Consider the following 21,423-nt stretch of genomic DNA (forward strand, 5'->3'; position numbering starts at 1 on the left):
CTGGACTCCAGCGATAGGCCTTATCAGTGCATCCCTATGTCTGTTTACCTGCACACCCCAACAGAGAATGCACAAAATGCTTCTTCACTGGAAAGGAGAAGAAAAAACTCCTACAGATTATGGAGGATTATGTTGAACAAATGGTATTCTTCCAATTTTAAGGCAATTTACTTAAATTTCTAAAAAAGAGAATGTCACTGACCTTTCTCTTTTAATATATGAGGCCCCCAACCATGTCTTCATAAAATTTAATTGCACTAGGGACCTCATTATTATATTACATTCCTGCATTGGTGGACTCTGATATTAACTCAAGAGTATGATTTTTCAAGCCATAAGATCTGTGAGAATAATATCTTCATATTGAGAATTGAAGGAATTTAGAGAGCAGCTTAATCTCATACCTCCAAATAATCAGTTTTGAATTGTTTTTCTTTTTTCAGAAAGCCTGTCCTTTTTATGAGTTTTTGTTCTACAAAGTAATATGAATTGTGGCAAGGTGTTTTTTTTTTGTTTGTTTGTTTGTTTGTTTTATGTAGGCACTTTCAATAGGATGCATCTTTTATTATATATTCTTTAAGGATACTAGCATATTGAAAATTCTCTTCTTATAGATTTAGCTAAGATAGCTTTGATTCTAAGTACCTAATATATCTCTTCTAAAAATGTAGGGAAACAGACTGAACTTAAAATAGGTTCTAGTTCCTCAATAAAATAAACACCTTGCACAGACAAGGTGAGGAAGTAACAGATGAATAAGTTTGTCGCTATGGCAGACTTTTTCTATTTAATTGTTTGTATGAATATCATTTCATGTTCTGAATAACATTAAGATAAAATATGCATAATAGCAATTGTTATTTTTCCCATTTACCTCATGCATTCCTGCTATACAAGAGGAAGACAAAAAAATCATCAGCATTTAAAGGTGATAGAACAAATTGTCTAAGAATTATCCCTAGAATGATATATCAAGACAGAAAGCAAAACAACATTGCATTTTTAAAGTATTTTTTTTTCTCCTGTGCCTGCAAAGTTGATCTGAAAGCTTCCCATTGAAAACTAACATTTTGCTTTCTCACATAACCTTGCAATGATATTTCTTAAAATATAACTCCTTCCATTCATTTCTCATTTGCAAACAAACTAGATTATTTATCCCAGCAAACACAGCATGTCGCAGTCAGTTGTCATCCTACCTCTCCTCCTGCAGGCTGTTCCCCTCTTATTCACCAAGCATATTTTGGAAGTGCATATATTTACAAACTCTTATCTCTTCAGTTAGCATTAGATACCACCTAAGATTGTTGATAATTCTTCTAGTGTTTACTGTCTGATTTCCTGCTGCACTTCACATGAGAAGCAACACTAACTCTTAAGTCAATGAGCCAGCACAGATGATGTGGTCTATTCAGTTGTATAGTGTTGTTAAAAATATATTCCCAGAGGAAATATTATGAGTAATATTTTTTCTTGTGCTTTGATTGCTTTTTAATTACGTGACTAATGCTCAATAAGCCAAATTTTACAAAGATTAATTTCTCTGCATCTACTGCAACGAAAATTTTTCTAGGTAGTCTGCAATTTGCCCATCAAATGCTTTAGATGTTAGGATGTGTTCATATTAATGTGAAGCAGTAAATTGTTATTAAAATTAGTGTAATTACAAGAAAACACCAGCATTAAACTTTATTAACTGTATACAAATTTGCTCCATAAGCTAGTAGATGCCAGCAATCAAAATCTAAGAGATGTTCTGAAACATTTTTCCTCATTTCCATGCCGAGACTACTGAACAAAAGAAACTAATGAGATTTGCTAGCCTTAATTTCAGATGTAATGTTTGTTTTCAGAAATATATCTTGCCATGAGATAATTGGATGTATATTTGAATAACTGAATTAAGAAAAAATCTTTTCCAGGTAATGTTTTTTTGTGTGGATCCCCAAACTTGATTAAGGAAGGCACATTTGATGCCTTCCATCTATCACTGATTTGCACCTGCCATCAGCAGGCACAGGAGCTTGCAGGCAGCTGCCTGGAATTGGCTCTCATATTTCAAACAGCAGGAATCTTCTGGCATTTGGCCATAGACTCACCTTTGTAATGACTGAAAATCCACATGCAGTCCTACTGCCAAGATGCCTCTGCCCATGACTTTCACTCCAAGTCTCTCCAGAGTAGGGGATGATTGAGAAGCCTTTTTGTATTTCCTAACTAAGAGCTGCTGAATGGAAAATACCAAACAAGTATTCAGGATTGTACAGATATCCAGAAGAAAAAGCCTGGTGATAGTGGAAATTGAGTTGAGCTGTTGGAAAATGTACTTGTTGTTATACAGATACTGTTCCAAAATAGAAAATGTCATGAAGAATGTCTTCTTTGTTAACCATAATCTTGCTGCTTGCATAAGAAAATCTGCAAGGAGTTTACTTTGCACATGAAGCAGCTCACTTGCTGAACTGATCATTGACACTGCTTTCCTCTGTTAGGAAATATTGTTTGGCACTTGTACAGAACTGGGAAAATATAAATTGTACTACATATTGAAAAATCCCCAACTTAGACTGAATCTCAAATTATTCCCTTTGAATCAAAGATCTCCCAAGTAAGATATATACAGTCAGGAGATTTAAAGCAATTATTAGAATTGTGTACGTCACTAGACTCTGACTGATAAATCAAGTATGACTGAAGTGACCTCCTCAGAGTTTCTCCTGGATGCTATCTTTCTCACCACTAGCACCATTAATCAAAGATGTGACGCACATATCTCTGCATAAAACTGGAAATGAGTCAGCTGCTGTAGATATATATGACTCTTTGCAGATGCTCTGCCACCACTGAGTCGTGACTTGAACAACCAACTGCTTCAAAGCTGCACATTATTTGAAGTATTCTTTCATTGAAGAAATCAGTAGGAACCTTGTTCCTAGTTTAGTTCCATTATATAACATGTGTCGGGTGCCACATATTGCGGCACACAGATACTGCAAGGATGAAAATATGAATAAGTGATTTTGCTTTTCTTTCTCCTACTATTTGCAGCTGAGAGAATTATATATGTAAATTTTAGATGTCTGACAATGAGAATTTCAAGCTGTTGTTAAAAAGAACTTGACTCTTACTGTGATAAGTTTCTCTTTTTATCTTTCAGTGTCTTCATTAATAGCAGATACATTGTTAATAGACATTGAAAAACTGGATATTTTGGCTATGGGATATGCAGGCTTTCACACACTGATCAGATATTTTATATGCAAAAGAGGTTATCAAAGGCTAAAAAGTGATACTCAGTCATATGACTTTAACTTTCTAACAGTTCTAATTGGGCATTCAGGATTTCTCCATAATCAGAGGCAAGGCATCCCATGGAAACCCAGTGAGCAATTTACTCATTACACCTATTTTAAAATTTAATGAAATACCCATGGATGTGTCTCTCTCTGTTGATTATAACTTTCTCTAGACTAGACACTTCATTTTTGGACAGCTAAAAGTAGTTGCCATGAATCCCAGCCTAGAAATTATGGGATATTCAACCAATGCACTTATTTGGAGTAAAGACAGCTATGTAAACAGGAATATTGTTTTCTATATACTTAGATTTTATCATCTAGAATGAACAGAGAAAGTCTAGTGTTTTTAATAGTGTCATCACTGATTAGACATAAACGCGGGTACAACATAGTATTCAAAATAAACACAGGTGCTCAATAGGATGTATTTTCACTACATACAGGGAAGTATCAGTGCTATTAGACAAGCTAGTTAGTATAGTGCATATAAAATACTCCATAGAGCTCTGGTCCAGAAAGACGAATCCCATTGAAAAAGAGGGCTGGTATGACTGGGGAAGGTAAGAACTGGTATAAGGAGTGTATGCTAGAAAATATTTATTAGTTTAGCATGTTCAAGGCTGCCTACAATATCTTAACTAAGAGACAATGTTGGCATAAAAATTAATGAATTTATTTAGGCTGAAAAGACTCACTAACCACCTATATATTTGAACAGGACTGTCTATAGAAGTAGCTGTTGGGACCTAACAATATTACCTGTTTTAAATGCAGCTAGAGAAGCTTATGGAAAAGAACCCATGAGGCAGCTGTGTGAAGTAGCAGGGGACATGATCTAATGACCCTGCTAACCTGCATTCCTCTTACTTGTCTTTTGAACACATTGGACTTTTCCTCACTTCCATGTATTATTAGGTATTCTGTGTTTCAGAGAGATCAGTGAAGAACAGCTACTTTGTTCTGTGCAGTGAAGTTTTTTGAGGCATAAAATTCCACAGACTGAAGACCCATAGTGAGACTGCATGCTGTTAATAGAAGATGTTACATATCTAACATTTTGTTGTCATGACTACATCTAGAAGTCAGGATGCTTTTGCTGCTTTCTTATTTTTATTTTTTTTTTATTTTTTTTTATTGATCCAAAAACTAGGATTTGCATTTATTTTTTCATTTCTGAAAGTTATCAATATTTTCTCTTCTTCTCTCATGAAAACAAACAAACAAACAAACAAACAAAAAACCAACAATTAAACAGGAGTTTTAAAGATCCACTTATCTTTCAGGAACACGGGCATGCTCTTACTTCCCAGCATGCCCATATTTCCTGTTCTTATGTCTTGTTTTCCTCTGTTCAGGATGATGCAAGTTTTATAGGACTCCAATTCCTTATTTTTAACTTAAATTATGTATCTAAGGTATCAAACAGTAGACCTCATGGTTAACTCAAAAAAGATATGTAGATTCACAGTCTTCAGGCATATAATAATTCAGGTTAGTTCTGGAGTATCAAAGCCATAGCAAATGCAATTTGAGGTGGCCCCATTTAAATTAAAATGCAGTTCCTTCCTCCCATGAAGGCCACAACACATGTAATCAACAATTTATTTATTTATTTTTCTCCATGAGGAAAGAGTAACCTTCCAAGAGGCAGTTTACTGAGAAATTTACCTGAGGTATTTACAGTTTTTTCTTATACAGCATGATGCCTGGAAGTCTGGCAATGAAATGTGAGTTTAAACTAATAAAGACAAACTGACCAAGTGTTTTTAATACATGCACAATAATCTCTGCTCAACAGATGAAGCTTGGTTGTTTGTTTCTTACTGTACAGGACAGCGCAGATTGATTTTTGAGCTCTAGTTCCAGATGCTGCCATAAGTGCAACATTTAGGCATGGGCAAATCACCATCATTCCACTTTACTCACAGGTACACGGCTCTCTGAGGACAGAGTTCTGGTGAGGTCTGTCAGGTTATTAAAAATGAAGGCCCTAAATTGATGAAGAAAACTTCTCAGACATAGGCCCTTGGCATAGATGAGGTTTGTAGCAAGCCAAAATGAAATGGTAAATAAGGAACAATTTGTTCTTTTCCTACCTTTAGTCTCTGTCAGGAAATTGCATTAGTTCTGAAGGTGATAACTGAATGCCCTGGAAGTGCAGAAGCAGCATTTATTTATTTAATTATTTACTTATTTATTTATTTGGCAAGGGTGAAGTATATCTTTTGCACTGTTTTATAGACAATTCTTTAACATGTGTACCTAAAATTAAAAGTCTAACATATACTACTCTTAATTTATCTAAAAAACATATGTTCTGGAGATGTTCAGCTACTCCAGAGAAATAGGTCAATTTTTTTTTCTTAAATTATGTTTTAAAACTAGTTTTATATAATTAAACTGCAGAAAAAATAATCCAAATGAATGGTGATAATGTATTTTAACATAAAAAATTTGCAGATCTTTTCCATTGACCTTCTCTTTAATTACTTTGTCCTTTGGTAATAAAGTTAGTAGGAACTTTTTGTTGCAGAATATTTGTACAAGATTAAAAAAATCCCCAGGAACTTACACACTGTCAAGAGTAAATTAATATTCTCCTTCTCTTGCTGTAACTGGAAGCATGGCAACTGAGTCAAATATTAGTCTGTAACATTGCGACTTTCAATAATAGACTTTAAATGTAATTAGTATGCTTCAAGAATCCTGCAGGAGATCTTCTAAATTTTATTGAAACTCAGAGAAATGTAGGTGACATGGGCATTACACATAACTTTTTGTGGACATGCATATCTGGTTTTCTTTCACCTTTAACACAAAAAACACATACAGTCACAGTGTATATATACAAAAGACATACGTACTCATGAGAAATTTTGAAATGTTAGAATAAAATATGTGAATATGAATGGAAATCAAGAAGCATTTTAATTTTCTTGCTATATCTATAATACTGCATATAAAATCCTTGACTAAGTCTCTCTCAGTTGCAAGCTGTAATACAGTCTGCCAACTAGTACTGTCTTACTCTCCTGGGATCTAAAATTTTTAGGTATTTCTCTGCTTGTCCTCATACACCTTTCTTCCCGTGAAACTTCACAGTGATCCACTTGTAGGTTGAGCACTCACTAGGTCCTGTGAGAACAGGTATGATGAGGAACGGGAATGATCTGACAGCAACCACTGAGACCTAGCTTTGGTACAGTAGCATAGAGGCTAGCAAACTTCTCAACAGGAAAGGAGGGTTTGTGGTGTTGACATCAATAAGGGGAGAGGTTTGGCATGCACGTTGCAGGAACACGCCCTAGTCACCAACCAGGGAGCAAAACGAGTAAAAGCATCTTGGACATCTCCTCTAACTGAGCAGCTTGGGTTCATAAGGCCAAACAAAAACATCCTGAAAAATACCTACCAATCTAGGGACTCAATCATTGAGAGAGAGTTGGTTTTAAGTGAAATTATTTGGTTCCCTGGTGAAGGCTGGGGTCTCTTAATCTCTATGCATTTATTCCCCAAACCCACTAAGTATGATGGGAGAACATGCAGTCAGGGAATGCAAGAGTGGGTTCCACTCTCCATTTCAAAAAATGCAGTTTGTCTTCACAACTTTATTTTAGCTGCCACTGCCATAGTCTCTAAAGATAAGACTACTTGTTCTACATCAGTCCTATTTCATTTGCCCTACATATGTACTGGAGAGCAAAACATTTTGTTCTGGCAACTCTTTGGATGAGGACCCTGGAAACCTGGATTCTATTCCTACTTTTCTGTAGTAGTGGGCATGATTATGTCACGATGCAAAAATGAGGGGGCTGTTGCTAGTTTTATCTGTTCATTCAGAGATTCTACACTTCTTAGTATATAATTTGGATACTGTAACATCCTTGTTTATACTACAGCTCATAGTTTAAAGGAGTTATGGTTAGCTTCTTTGGGTTTATTTTTTTTGTGTCCAAATTTCTATCCATAGTTCATGAAAGATTTAGAATTTGCAGGTAAGAAAAGTTAAAAAATTGATTGATTATCTTGTACTTAGTCCAAATATATCTATTTGAATCATATAAAATTATTTAGATCATAAACTGTATTCATTTCAAGAATTGGTGCAGTAAATTTTATCTACCATCAAAACAGCATAGGTTACTCACACAAGGATATTTACATAAATGTATTTGATGTTTGTGCCAAAAAACACCACGGAATATTTAATAGAGTGGCATTTTTAGCCATATCTATGAAAGTCTCTTAAAAGGAAAAAGAAAAAAAAATTATTCCACAGTCTTTTTAGTGACTTTTCTTTCTTTTGAAAGAAAAAACAAGCCTTTGGAGCTGAAATTAGCCACTGATGTTAGTGTTAATATGTTCTTCAGACAAAGGCATAGTTACACCCTCTACAGCTGCATTCATTTGACCTTAATTTACAATAAAATAAAATAAAATAAAATAAAATATATAACATTTCTTTGTTAAAATTTTAAAATTCCTGTCTTCCAGCCAGAGGATCCTTTCCTGTTCAATCAACAGCAACAGGCTCACAATCAAGATTCTATTATGCATTTTTCAAGGGCTTTTTCTTGAAGATTACATGTAAGTAGAAGCTTTTATAAATTTGTCAGTTAGTATCAGAGCAGTGTTCCACATTAATTGTCTTTAGAAAAGAAAATTTATGTCTATGAATACATAAATTATAGCTGCCCTATCAAACACACAATTTGAATCTGACAAATGGAGCATGGTGTTGTGTTTTAACCCAGCAGGCAGCTAAGCACCACACAGTCATATGAGGACAGGCTGAGGGAGCTGGGGTTGTTCAGCCCGGAGAAGAGAAGGCCCCGGGCAGACCTTACAGCAGCTGTCCAGTACCTAAAGGGGGCCTAAAGGAAAGCTGGGGAGGGACTCTTGGTCAGGGAGTGTAGTGATAGGACAAGGGATAACAGCTTTAAACTAAAAGAGGGGAGATTTAGACTAGAGGTTAGGAGGAAAATTTTCACTTAGAGGGTGGTGAGGCCCTGGCACAGGCTGCCCAGGGAAGCTGTGGATGCCCCATCCCTGGAGGTGCTCAAGGCCAGGCTGGATGGGGCTTTGAGCAACCTGGTCTGGTGGGAGGTGTCCCTACTTTACCGGGTCTGGCTGGGATGTTAACTTTCCCTGCAGCAGCCCATACAGTGCTGTGCTCTGCACTTGTAGCTAGAACAGCAGGGGTATCACACCAGTGTTGTGTCTGCTGCTGAGCAGTGCTGGCACAGCATCAGAACTCTCTCAAACCCTCCAAGGGGGTGGGCAAAAAAGTGAGAAAGAAACATCACCAGGGCAGCTGACCTAAACGAACCAAAGGGATATTCCATACCAGATGATGTCACACTCAGCAATAAAAGGTGGAAAAAGGAAGAAGAGGGGAGGGGTGGTCTCTCGTGAAAATGTCTGTCCTCCTGAACACCGGCTACGTGTGTTGAGGCCCTGCTTCAAGGACGTGGTCAAGCATTGCTCATTTGTGGGAAGTAGAGAGCAATTTCTTTCCTCTGCTCTTCCACATAGCCTTTACTTTGTTTTTTTTTCTTTTTTTTTTTTTCCCTTTCCCCCCTCCCTTTTCCCCTTTCCCTTTTTTCCCTTTAGTTAAATTTTTTAATTAATAATAATCTTTCCTTAATGATTATTTTTTTTCCCTTTAATTAAATTATCTTTATCTCAACCCATGAGTTGTTCTTTCCTTTACTTCTTCCCCTCCTCTTCTAAGGAGGGGGAGTGAGAGAGCGGTTGTGGTGTTCAGCTGCCTAGCACGGTAGAACCACCACACCTAATCATGGCAGGGGTTTGGAACTGGATGGGCTTTAAGGTCCCTTCCAACCCAAACCATTCTGTGATTTATGAATCTATGATCACAAAAACATTGTTGGTTAATCTTACCAGTCATAGTTTTGCAAAAGGAAGACTCTTACATAACTGTAATAAAAACTTGTGATCACAAAATCATCAAAGAACATAGCTGAATCCCTTCAAACAGAAGAGGTCATCTTGTTCTTATTCTAAGATAACATTATAATATTAAATTCTAAGAAATATTTTCAATATTAAATACCACCCAGGCTTATGTAATACAACCCATGTTGAGACTATTGCTCTTTTCATTAAATGAGACACAGTAAAAAATCTTCAGTGAGCTGACTGCATTTGAAGTAGGATCATAGTGAAATGATTTATGATGAGATTTGTTTGAAATATTGGAGCTGGATACTCTTAAAATGTTGCAATAAAGTTAAGAGTTTGCTCATATTATTGTTTAGTTTTTAAAAAGCAGAGGAAGACAAAAAACAATATTGTGATTAACACATCAGACTGCAATATGGGAGATTGGAGCTGGACTTCAGTGTTAGTTATTGCCTCTGTGCTGGATTCTTTGTCAGGGCCTTTCTCTAACCCTTTTCTTGTCATACCCATTTTAGTTGTAAACTCTTAAGAACAAAAATACTTTCTTGCTGTGTGTGTGTAAATTAGAGTTTGTAATAAAGCTCTGATCCCGACTAGTCCCATCAACACTAGGATGTCACAAGAATATTTAATAATCTTGTTACCATTTGTCTGAGTTTCATATTTTCAGTGTCATATTTCATATTTTTATTTGTATTTTCTACTGCACTATTACCTGCAATACCCTGGTTCTTACTTGGAGTTCTTTCTATAGGTCTTGGCAGGAGCTTTCTCCGTTTGCCAGGTCTCACAGACTAATGGCCTGGGATTTCGGCTGCAATGAGAAGATGTAGAGGTACCAGAGACACTGCTTCTGGAGTTTGAATTATCTTATCTGTATTTGCTGCAGAGCTTGTGTAGTCAGATAGTTTTCTGAAGGGAGTCCCTGAAAAATCAGAGATTATTGCAGGAAGTACTTCTGAGCTGAGATGGGGATAGAAATCAGAAGCACACATAAGTATTCACAGTTCAGAAGTGATTGCACAAGGACAATCGAAGCAAACTTTTATTATTTTAAAATAGGTCTAGGGATGTTAAAATTTTAGAAATAAGATGGTTTGACCTTAGTGCAGTGAAACTCTTAAATGAAGTTTTAAGGAATAAGAACTTTCCAAGAAACAAGGTCTGACAAGGCATCTAATCTCCTGTGAATTGATACCACAGTAATCTGAGGAATGCAGCATATTTCAGCTGAGGTAATAGCACTTACCTTTTCAGAATGCTTCTCACATAGGGTCTGAGCCAAAGGTCCTTTAAGTCAATGGAAGTTTTCCATTTTTAAAACTATGTATTATTAAAAAGTATGTATAAAATAGGCAGAACTAAGTGAAATAATAGATGCAGATCGTGACACTAAATTTACAATTCCTGTTTGTTGGTAGACCTCAAAGCACTTAATTCTAACTTCATATTACTCCACCCTGAATAATAACACTTCTATGCAATTTATTTGCAGAGATTAAGACTGGAACCTCTTGATCTGAAACATAAGCTTCTATTGCCTGAGCTGATAATTCAGAATTACTGCATTTCTGACACAGGCAAATGCAATCTATTAAGTTATCTAAGTCACTAGATGGAAAGACGTGCTGTACTTGGGCCAGGGCCATGTCTACAAGGAGAAAAGCAGGAAAAAAAGAGATCTATACCTACCCAAAGGATCTCTTTCTGCCCATCTAATCAAATCATGGCTGCACCTGGTATGACGTGGGTCACGTACTTTATCCATGTTAGTTGCATGTTGTACTGCACAGGTTGTTTTGGCAGATAAATTTGCTTTACATTAACACCTGGGGAGCCACGTGGTATACCCTCAGGTGCACCACTGTTATGCTTAAAGCACTTTCCTTCCTGATGGGACCACAGTTGAAGCTGCAACCTGTGGAGAAACAGATAAAACACCTGTAATGTTCAAGGAGACCTACAGAAAAGAAGTTTCTGTTTGTCTTCTGACCTCAATAAAATGTTCTTGTTAAGGATAGCATTGCACATTTGTTTCCTTACTTTGAGATTTGAGATAATTCTGCCTGATTCCCTAATTAGCTAAACTGAATATATGAAGTAGAAGTCCAGAGGGGAACTACCAATTAAAATCATTAAAATTATTCCAGAAGGTTTTTCACAAGAAAAATAAATGTAAGACAAAACACTAACTTTGCTTCAAAGCATAGACAATGTACTTAAAAGCTAAGGAATTATTTATAGTAGCTGCAAAAGACTGGACTGAAAGAAATATAAGAATTCAATATTTGTAAAAAGCAAAACTTCAAATGAAATGTGTAAACTGCATAGCAAGAACTCTGCTTTTGCAGCATTCACAATGTGTGTAGGAAGAACTTTCCCATGCAGTAGCTCAGGATTTTAAATATAAACCTAACTAAAGCTACTAGTAAAAACCTAATTAAAGTTACCTATAAAAGCCAACATTTTTTTTTTTTTGAAATTGTTTTCTCTAACAAGAGTGACTGCTTTTGAAGACAGAAAATGGTATTTTAACATGAGGAAAGGTTTGAATATTAATAATTAAATTTATCACCTTCCACATTTCATAAACAAAACCACAGGGTTTTTTGTTTGGTTGTTTGGTTGGTTGTTGTTGTTGTTGTTGTTTGGTGACTTTCAAGGATCACAAATTTCATGTAATGGAAAAAAAATCACACCCATCCTCTTCCATGTCTTGTATAGCTCTAGGTACCAGTAACTATGAAAATTTTCTTTGCTTCTCATTATCACATGTAAGACTTCCTGTTGCATATACCATAGCTCTTGGAAGTGGCAGCAAGAGTCCCTATGGTAGGAACACGAGTGAGGCTTCAGACCCTGGCGATGTATCACATTGGATGACGTTTCACTGTGAAGGTAGGAAGAGTGTGAAGTCTCTCTGTCACTACACTGACATGAATACTTACAGTACAGTGTGCTTAATTGCAGTAAATGAACTTGCATGCATCCTCTGTCTCTATATTATCTTACTTCTATTGGAGCACTAACATTTTCTTAAGAGAAAAAATGTAAATTTGTTGTAGAAGTTTGATTTTTCATAGGTAATTTTTGTAGACTTTATTTAGCGCTTCATGTTTCAGTAAGAGCAGAACTCCGGAAAAGCAGAGGAGTGAATGCAGATGGAGCTGTGATAATCCTTTCACCCAATTTTGAGACTTTCTAAAGAAACAGTGGGAGAAAAACCTGTGCTCCTGCTGTCCAGTGGTGAGAGGACTGTAGCTGAAAGGGCTGGCAAGTCATCAGCCTTCACAAGCCCTAAATTCACCATGTTTTAAAGACAAGCAATATTGCATGTTCGTCAGTGGGCGATGTCCAGTTAGACAAATCAACCTTGCACTTAGAAGGTCTCTATTATAACAGCTATTTGTAAGTGGCTACATCCAGCCGCTGGCAGTATGACTTGTGTATAGTCATTGCGCATAAAGGCAAAAGCCACAGCTGAGCCTGACTCCAATAGGAAAAGAATTTTAAAAGTGACATATCATATCTCCTCATACAGAAACAGTAAGCTGAAATCTGAGAGACTTTTCCACCCTCTTCTTTAGATATTTCTACAGATTATATTTGAAGGAAGGATTCTCATCCAGCAGAACCAAAGCTTAAAGCCATAGCTATCATTTAATCCAGAATCCAGTAATTCTTACATCAGTTCAACATTTTCTTAGTGTAAGAAATGCTGATGTTGATTCCTTTAAATTGTCAGCAGCTACTAAGACTATATTGATAAATGCATTGCGCTATTTAGTTTTCAGCAATACTATTCCTCATGACGATGTTCCTATTATACTGCCCTTGTGTCATAGTCTCTTCATACTGCCATCAGAGCTATGACCATCCAAAATGACAAATAGAAATCTTCAAACTACTGGGTAGCAAAACTTGTATCAGGAAGATTTTTGTTCAGCTATTTGGCCTCTAATTTAGTTTATATGGAGACAATCCTTCCATATGTATCTAACCTCTGAGGATATGTGTTTTATGTTACAACTAGTACTTATGCCAGGCATCCTAGACCACAAAAAGACTTTAATGAAGGACAGAATTAATTTGCCTCCAGCATACCACTAATTTGACTATAACTTGAATTGTGTTGTGGGAATTCTGCTTGCTTGGATAAAGTCAGAATTTGTTTTGCCTGCTTAAAAATATAACATAAAGAAGAAGTGCTACATTATATAATATCAAACAACTTTACTACTACATCTAATTATATTAAAGACTAGACTACTGGAAGTAATAACACTTCAAATATGATTATAAACATGAAAGCAAATGAGAAGCAGCAAGTTTAACAGTGCTTTAGACTGTGCTGTAAATACCCTTGAAAAACCCATTCAGGCTACAGTTTGTAGGTCAGAATATAAATCATACTTGGAGCAAACCTCCCTGGAGAAAACTGTCAGAAGTGCCTTTAGCAATTGCCATTGCCTTTAGCAGCAGTACTGCCAGTTTTCAAACAGAGTAGAAGTCTGATTTTCCTTCCTTCCCAGTTCAGGGAGGAAAGTTTACCTGTTTCCTGCAGTCCAGTTTGAAATGTTCAGTTCTTCACAAGGAGAATTATTACAAAATTTGAAAAATAAAGTTTGAATCTTAAAGATTCAGATCTTCAGATGTGAAGATTAGGAAAAACTATCAAGTAGGCTGAATCTTTCAGTAGACTAAGTATTGCACTTGCATGGTAGAGATACAAACTTCTACAGTTCAGCAGCTGTGGCTGTGTGGGCAGAAATACCCCCAGGTGATAGAGAGACTGAAAGCCTGAAGGCTTGCAATACCTGCCAGGCTTCTTTTAGAAGAGGCTTAATTCAAAGAGAAGCAGAACTATCAAAAATAAAATAAATAATAAATAGGTTTGTTGTTTGTTTTTGTTTGTTTGTTTGTTTTTTAGATTTTTATTAGAATTTATTCCACCAAAAAAGTGGCAAAATGTGCTAATACGTGATACATATCTAATAAGAGGTGGGACTTGAACTTGATATAGAAATATTTGGTGTATGTTGAATTTCTGGAGTGTGTACAAATTTAATTAGAGATGTAGTAAAAGCATAGCACATGGTATATAAATGGTCTGCAGTCATTTTGGAGTAGGAAAAGAAACAAACATGAATTAGAAGTTAAAATAATTATTCTCTTAGATTTTATTCTCTTATAATCATCCATTCTATACCTTATTTTTTTCCCTAGAATTTCATTTCTACTGGTATTTACTGTCATGCAGTTTTCACTGAAGCCACTTACAGTCTGTATTGGTTCTGTTTATTTCTGTGTTCTTCACAGGTGCTCCCAGGAGTCATTCATTCATCACCATGGTCTGTGACATGCATTCACTTTGCTACATTTCTGTTGCCGCAGCCTTTCCTTGTTATACAAGACATTAGGTTTTCTGAGAAGCAGCTCCTGGCTTGCTTGTTTGCCCAAATTCTTCACATGATGTATCACACTGCAAACAGGGCATCTGAGGGTACAGTCAGGCTGAGCAGGGATGGGGGCTCCTGCTCCTCCAAACTCTTGAGCCTGCCTCAGACCCGAGCATGGATTTGTGACCAGGCAGCACGACACTAGCCAAGCTAGGCAGGAATTCAAGTTCCACTGCACTGTGTAGGCACATCAGTTTAGATGTGAGAGTACTGGCATTTATATGACCTGTATGCTAGACTACATCAATAAAAATTTTATATCTATCCCTGTTAATTTGGTATCATTTTTAAGGGATTAAATGAAGAAGTGTAACTATTCTGACAGACAGCTATTTCAGCAGTGAACAAGTTGCCATATCAGTGAGATAAATATTTATTTAATTTGTCAGTCTCAATGAGTACAGTCATTGCCAGCTATTTCAGAGATAAACCTAAGAGTATTGTACACAAGGATAAATATCTTCCTTGTAGAAGAAATGCATTTTTTCCATAGGTTTAAGGGTATTCTGAGTATAGCTGAATTTGAGTGACAGGTGTAATATTACAGTCACTGTCATATATGAATGTAATTGGAAACAAATATAAATATTTCATTTATATATTGTCTTATTCCTTTAAAATCAAAGTCTTTTACTTTTTTTTTTTTTGTGGCAGTTTCTCAGTATAACTTTTGAACACATGGATGTGTGCTGTATCTATATACATTTTAATAAATATGCTGCTTTTGTATTCCTTTGTTCCTGCATTATAAAAGATAACTATCACTGCTGAATTAACATTGTTTGTGGGATTAAAAGAATGTGACCTTTTTTGCACAATGTTTTGCTTTCTGACATTTTTTTCTTCAATACCGATCCCTTTCCTATCCAAACAACTACCAAGTTTGGAATGATTTTAACAAAATATTTAACAGCAAATATTAACTCAGTGCAGGACATACTAAGAAAATAATTATTTCAAACCACAGATGTTTAAAAACTGAATTGACATTATTTTATTTTTTTTTCAAACTCCTAGTGTGGTGTGCACTCTTAGAGAACCGTTCCCAGCTACCATCCATTACGTGAAAACTTTGCGAAATTTTAATCACTGATTACTGTTATTTCCACTCTTGTGAAATATTACTGATTCACTTTGAATCATCTTTTGCATTGGTTAGGTACACTGACCAAAAGGAAGAGAATTTATTGAAGAAAAAGAGCTGCAAATGTTTTAGCAGAGCTTTTATTCAGGAATTAGAAAGAATTAAGTTGTTCCCTTGATGTACCGGGAGAACAGAAGTTGTTCTTCAAGCATTAGATGTTCTTCTATATTTAATCACAAGTATAGAAAAAAGGCATAATCGTGGCTTTACAGAGATGAGGTTACTTGGAAGTAGTCTTATTTTGCTTATTCCTCACATATAAGAACTCAGCTGACTCCTTCCCAGTTCTGAGCCAGTGTGTGGCAGATTGCCTGGTACTTGTTCAAACGCTTGTAGAAACAATGTCTGGGCATAAGGCTTTGTATCTCCAATTTGCTGCTGGTTTACACCAGGAGAAGATCTAACCTGCTCAGAAAATGTGACCTGGCAGAGCTGACTGTTAGCTGCAGTTCGGCTCTTTCAGAGGACTGCAGCAACAGAGGGACAATGGCTTACTACTTTAGGAGTTTTATAGCAGCCTGGCTTTATATGTTTGTCTTGCAGTTTCACAGTGAAAATATTATTGACATCTGTTTCCTTTACAGAAAAAGTGTTCTCCCATCATGGCTACAAAAGACAAAAAATGAATCAGTACCCCAAGTAACCATCAATCAAATCTTACACGTAAAATTTATTCCCAGTAGTTTTGCAGGGGTGATGCTGTGTTAATTTCCGTGGCGTGACTCCTGATTTATTTTCGCATACAGAGATGAGAATCTAATACTCAGAAATAATTTATTTATAATAATTTCATTTACTTCTTAATATTTAAGAAAACAAATGATTATGAGCCACATAAAATGAAATGCCACTAAAAATATTTTGTGTCAGTTACTGTGCTAAAGCAGACATGTTTATGTTTACATCTTTTCAAACACTTATGTTAAACTCAAAAATAATTTCATAACACTGAACTTCTAATAATAAGAAGTGTGACTAAATAATAAATTTGCATGCTATTTTAGTTGCGAAAAATCTCTAATGTTCTTTTAGATATTATAGGTACCACCAAAAATATAAAAGCAGAGTTTCTGAAACTGTTCATCTGTTCAACTGTTTCCATTAAGAACTGTCTGCCTGTTTCTAACAAGAAAAAAATATTGATGTATTGATTATTGGTCTAATATAAAATGTGACTGAATCAAAAAGAATAATTTGGTAAGAAGCGTGTGTCCAGGGGGAAGTAATTACACAAATACATTTGTACAAATCCCCTAAACCAAAGCACAGGCTGAATTTAGCAGCATTTCTCTCCTTTGTTTTCCCATCTCTACTACAATATTAGGTTGTTATCCTCAGATTCTCTCATATAAGCTCCTAAATTGGGATACACTGCTTTCTATCAGCGGGAATCCATTTCGTCTAATTGATCTATGAGTCAGTGAACTTTACATAGACATTGAAAGTACAGAAAATTGATGAGACAGTGTATATGAATAGCAAGAAAGGATACAGAACTCTGGTCACAAATAAATTGGACAAGTAATATTGTAGTGTTGTTTTTTTCTTTTCTTATCATTTATTCCTGCTGAGTTTCCTGTTAAACTTTAATGTCTTATTAAGGAAACTTCAACCGTAAAACTAAAGTTAAAAATAGCTACTAAAATAAGGCTTACAAAAAATGGCAAGACGTTTAAGACTACTTTTATTTAACTTCAACATATAGTATGAAAATAATTATTCCTAGTTGTGTCTCCTAAGGCTGAGAGCAGTGTTTATGTTACAGGATATGATTACTTAAACGAATTTGTTCTAAGATCTGTTTTATCTATATTGACAGATATAAACTTACTTTCACAAAACAGATTCACAGAGATCGGCCTTGAAAAGATTCAGACTTTACTTTTCATCATTTTGTTGTACTTTCCAGGCTCAGTTTAAGAAATAGTGAACAGTTGCACAGACCTAATTTAAATTCTTACCTTCTCATTATCTTCAAAACAGCAGTACTGAAGAGTTCAATTATTTTGTCAGGATGTCTACATTAAAGAGTATGTTTAAATTTCTCATTTAAAGATCTATGGATGTTCTTTAGACATTTGATTGAAGACACATTTTTCCAATTTTTATTTAGAAGAGGAAGATGAAGAAAATAGCCAGAAGAGGAAAGGCAGAGGGTCTGTCATACTCATTATTGCATGTTCTCATATATCACAGTTGAGTTCACATAAGGGATCCTAACATACCATGACAAAGTAACATTTTTATAAATTCAAAGCTATCAGATGATGCATGGATTTAATAACAAAACAACAAGACTTGCCTTTGTCTTCATGTCAGGAATTATACAAAAGTATGAGGTATGGTCAGATTCTGGCTCTCCTAAAGAAAAAAAGGAATATTAACCCAAACTTACAGTCTCCTCCTAAACACCGCTGTTCATTTTCCCCAAATGTAACAGCAGGCCAGGCTAAATACACTCTAGTACTCTAGTCAAAATCTTTTTAGTGACTAAAATCTGTGCAAGTTTCCTTTTAATCTATATTCTCTTGTCTGTGATCAGCCTAGATTTAAGAGAAATGTGATCTTTCAAAAGTCAAGAGATACTGCAACCTCCTGATATTTTAATTTTGGGGAAGGGCTTCACACTCACTTCTTTAATGAGGATACTTTGCAATTTATAGTGTTTTTCCAGATTCCTACACTGATAATTTTAAACATGGTTTCAAGTGAGGTAGAGTTACCTTTAATTCATGAAAATGTCTTAATGATGGTGGATACAGAGGCTGAGCTTCTGTTATTCTGTTCCAGCATCATGGGAAATTCTCAGCTGCTCTGAGAAAGCGTCTGTGAACAACTGGTGATTAATCATTGTTTCTTACGGACATATATCTAGGAGGCTCATAGAAAAGTACTGTAGCAAAGCCAGAGGAGGAATACACAGTATATGTCATTGATTCAGGTCTTCTGGGGAGCTCTCTGGTTCTCAAATTTACCTCTTCCAACCCTTCAACCAAGAATATTCTCTAGTGCCAGAGCTTGGAGGGGGCTTGCAGTGCTGTGCAGGCATATGGACAGGGTAGGCATGTGGGGAAAGTGTTTTACAAGCACTTTCCAGGGTACTGCAAAGACGGGTGGAATACCTGAGGGTGCACAATGCAATGCCCAGGGGTCCTGGGCAGTCCAACTCCCCCAGGTGCTCCCAGGTTGGGTGGAAAGCCCCAGCCTGGAGTGCCTTCAGTGGCCCAGTCCTGGAGGACGCACCATGGAGGAAGCAACGCCTGCTTCAGGCTCACTCTCTCTGCCACAGGAGGCACTGCTCCAACCCAAACAATAAATCAGGGTGATGATTGACTTAGCTATAGTGAAATAGGCCTCCACTTGCTGCATCATACTTGGAGGAAGGACAAACCATCTCCTAAAGCAAGTCTTAGGGCCTTCAAAGTTTGAATGCACATCTCTAGCAGCATCACACCTGTCTGATCACATCCTTTCATGCTTCCTAGCAGATTTCTGTAAAAGTCAATCTAGGAGACAACTCTGATGCTTTGAAGGACAGCTATTTGCCACTAAATTTATGCTGACACCAAGTATTGGCATATTTTAAGGGTACAGACACTGCCTTAACCCCTACTTTTCTGACTGTTGAAGCGGAAATTCAGGGCATACAGAGGTCTCTTGTAACATGCCAAGCACTAATTTCTGAAGTGCATCTGACAGCAGGAAAAAGTGTTTTCCTCATTTTCATCTGTACGCATAGGTTTCAAATCACAGACCTTTTGTCTTGTGTTAGTAGGACCACAGAAAAGAGGGGAATTGCAAAGAAAATATTTCAACAACCCTGGTAGCCTGGGGCTAGTCGTAGAGATGCAAGATGCGTCTTCCTCTCACTTACAGGAAACATATTGATTAAAAAAAATAAAAAAAAGAACAAAATAAAGATGGTACACCTCAGGGGGAAAAATATATATATATAGATACATATATATAAAATCCATTCATAAGTACCTACTCAAGCTGAACCAAAATAATCAATCTCATAGGTGCCCTGTCCCACAGCCTGCTGGGACTGTGCATGAAAAGAGACAGTTTTAAAGTTAAACTGAAACTAAAATGAGTAAGTGTTAAATAATGCTTTAGTTCCTCTTGGCTTGTTTCAGTGACAAATTCCATTTTAAACAGTTAAATGATTACAAGCTTTGAAATTAAATTTCAGGATGAATAATTAAGCAGCACACTCCAAGTGAGAGTCTGTGAGAAATCACATTCCCTGCTCTAGAAACACTTGGACTAATAGATACAGGAGTAGATTGGTAACACACTTCTGATTAAATTTAGTCTGTGTAGAATGACTTCTCATATATTACAGTCAGCAGCACACTGAAGTCAGCTGCATGTTTTATATAATTTAGGCTAAGATTAATGAATCATAATGATTAAAAAAACTTCAAAATATCATTTGAAAATTAAGTAAAAGATTTCTATGAGAAGTATGACCATTTGTATCTAAAGTGTATTTTTGTCTGAGCTATGTGAATAAGCTAGGGCCTTTTCTTTGACTAGAAAGCTGAAAAAAAAATCAATGGAAAGAATTATTTACATGTTTAATTTACATGCAAAATTGTTCCAGTTAAAGAGAACTTTTTTTTTTTTTTTTTTTCCTCATGGCAAAATTCACACTATTTAATCATGGAAGTTTAAATAAAAGCAGAAGAAAGGTGTAAATCAAGAGTTACCTTTCCAACTGTTCCCTTTAATGTCACTCTTTTCACCTGTGATATGAGAGAGTTTGTTTCAAATTCCTCTTTGTAAATACAGAGCAGGGACTAGAACACGGTATTTCTGGGAAGGTTTCCTTGCTATATAGATGGCTCTCCATTTCTTACAGCATTGCTCCCTGTAGTGGTAAATATTCCCAGGGTTGGAGAAGTTTTGGAGGCAGAAGACTCACAGTCTAGTCCATGTTTGGAGAAAAAAAAAAAGGGGGGGGGGGGGGGGGGAAGATTTGCTGAAAAGCGTTTTACCTTGTTCTAAAATGGTAATGATTAATCCATAATAAAGCAAATACTGAGCACTGCAGGCACTTTTGCAAATTGTCTAAATAGATATTTGTGTGATTTCAGTAGAATTTTGGCACAGGAAGAGGAATCTAAACCCAAAAAGTCTAAAATTTAACCTTTCAAAAGGATGTTGGGCAACAAGGAAAATTAATAGAATTTAAATATATATATTTAAAATATTTAGTAATTGATGTTTGATGCCAAAAATTAGCTTTTTTCATGTGCATACTTTACTTAAACTTTGGAAAGTAGTTTCCGGGAAAGAATGTACTTGGCAATAGATGGATTCTCACATGATGCAACCATGCAAACTACCAAGAAACTTTTGGTTTTCACACATCAAAGTTACTTGTTTTATCCTTGCCTTAAATCACACAGATATTTCCAAAAATCCCAGTGATCCACATTCCAAAATACCACCAAACATTGTGTAAAGTCTTTGGGGAGTACTACTTAATATTACTACACCTGCAGTCCTACTACTGCATCTAGTAAGCTTTCAGAAAGGAGTGACTGGGACAGCAACACAATGAGCATTGCTAAGGTGAATAAATTTA

The 21,423-nt window shown here is 36.0% G+C and overlaps 1 long non-coding RNA gene across 1 annotated transcript; it reads left to right on the forward strand.

Moving 5' to 3' along the window:
- Nucleotides 1-7,779: 7,779 nt before the first annotated feature.
- Nucleotides 7,780-12,124, forward strand: LOC308188798. Its single transcript, XR_013945774.1, has 3 exons — nucleotides 7,780-7,886; nucleotides 9,979-10,059; nucleotides 12,027-12,124. It is a non-coding gene; the product is annotated as an uncharacterized lncRNA (long non-coding RNA).
- The last annotated feature ends 9,299 nt before the right edge of the window (nucleotides 12,125-21,423 follow it).

This window comes from Anser brachyrhynchus (assembly GCF_964034855.1).
Source record: "Anser brachyrhynchus genome assembly, chromosome: 2".
In the NCBI taxonomy this organism is placed as follows: Eukaryota; Metazoa; Chordata; class Aves; order Anseriformes; family Anatidae; genus Anser; species Anser brachyrhynchus.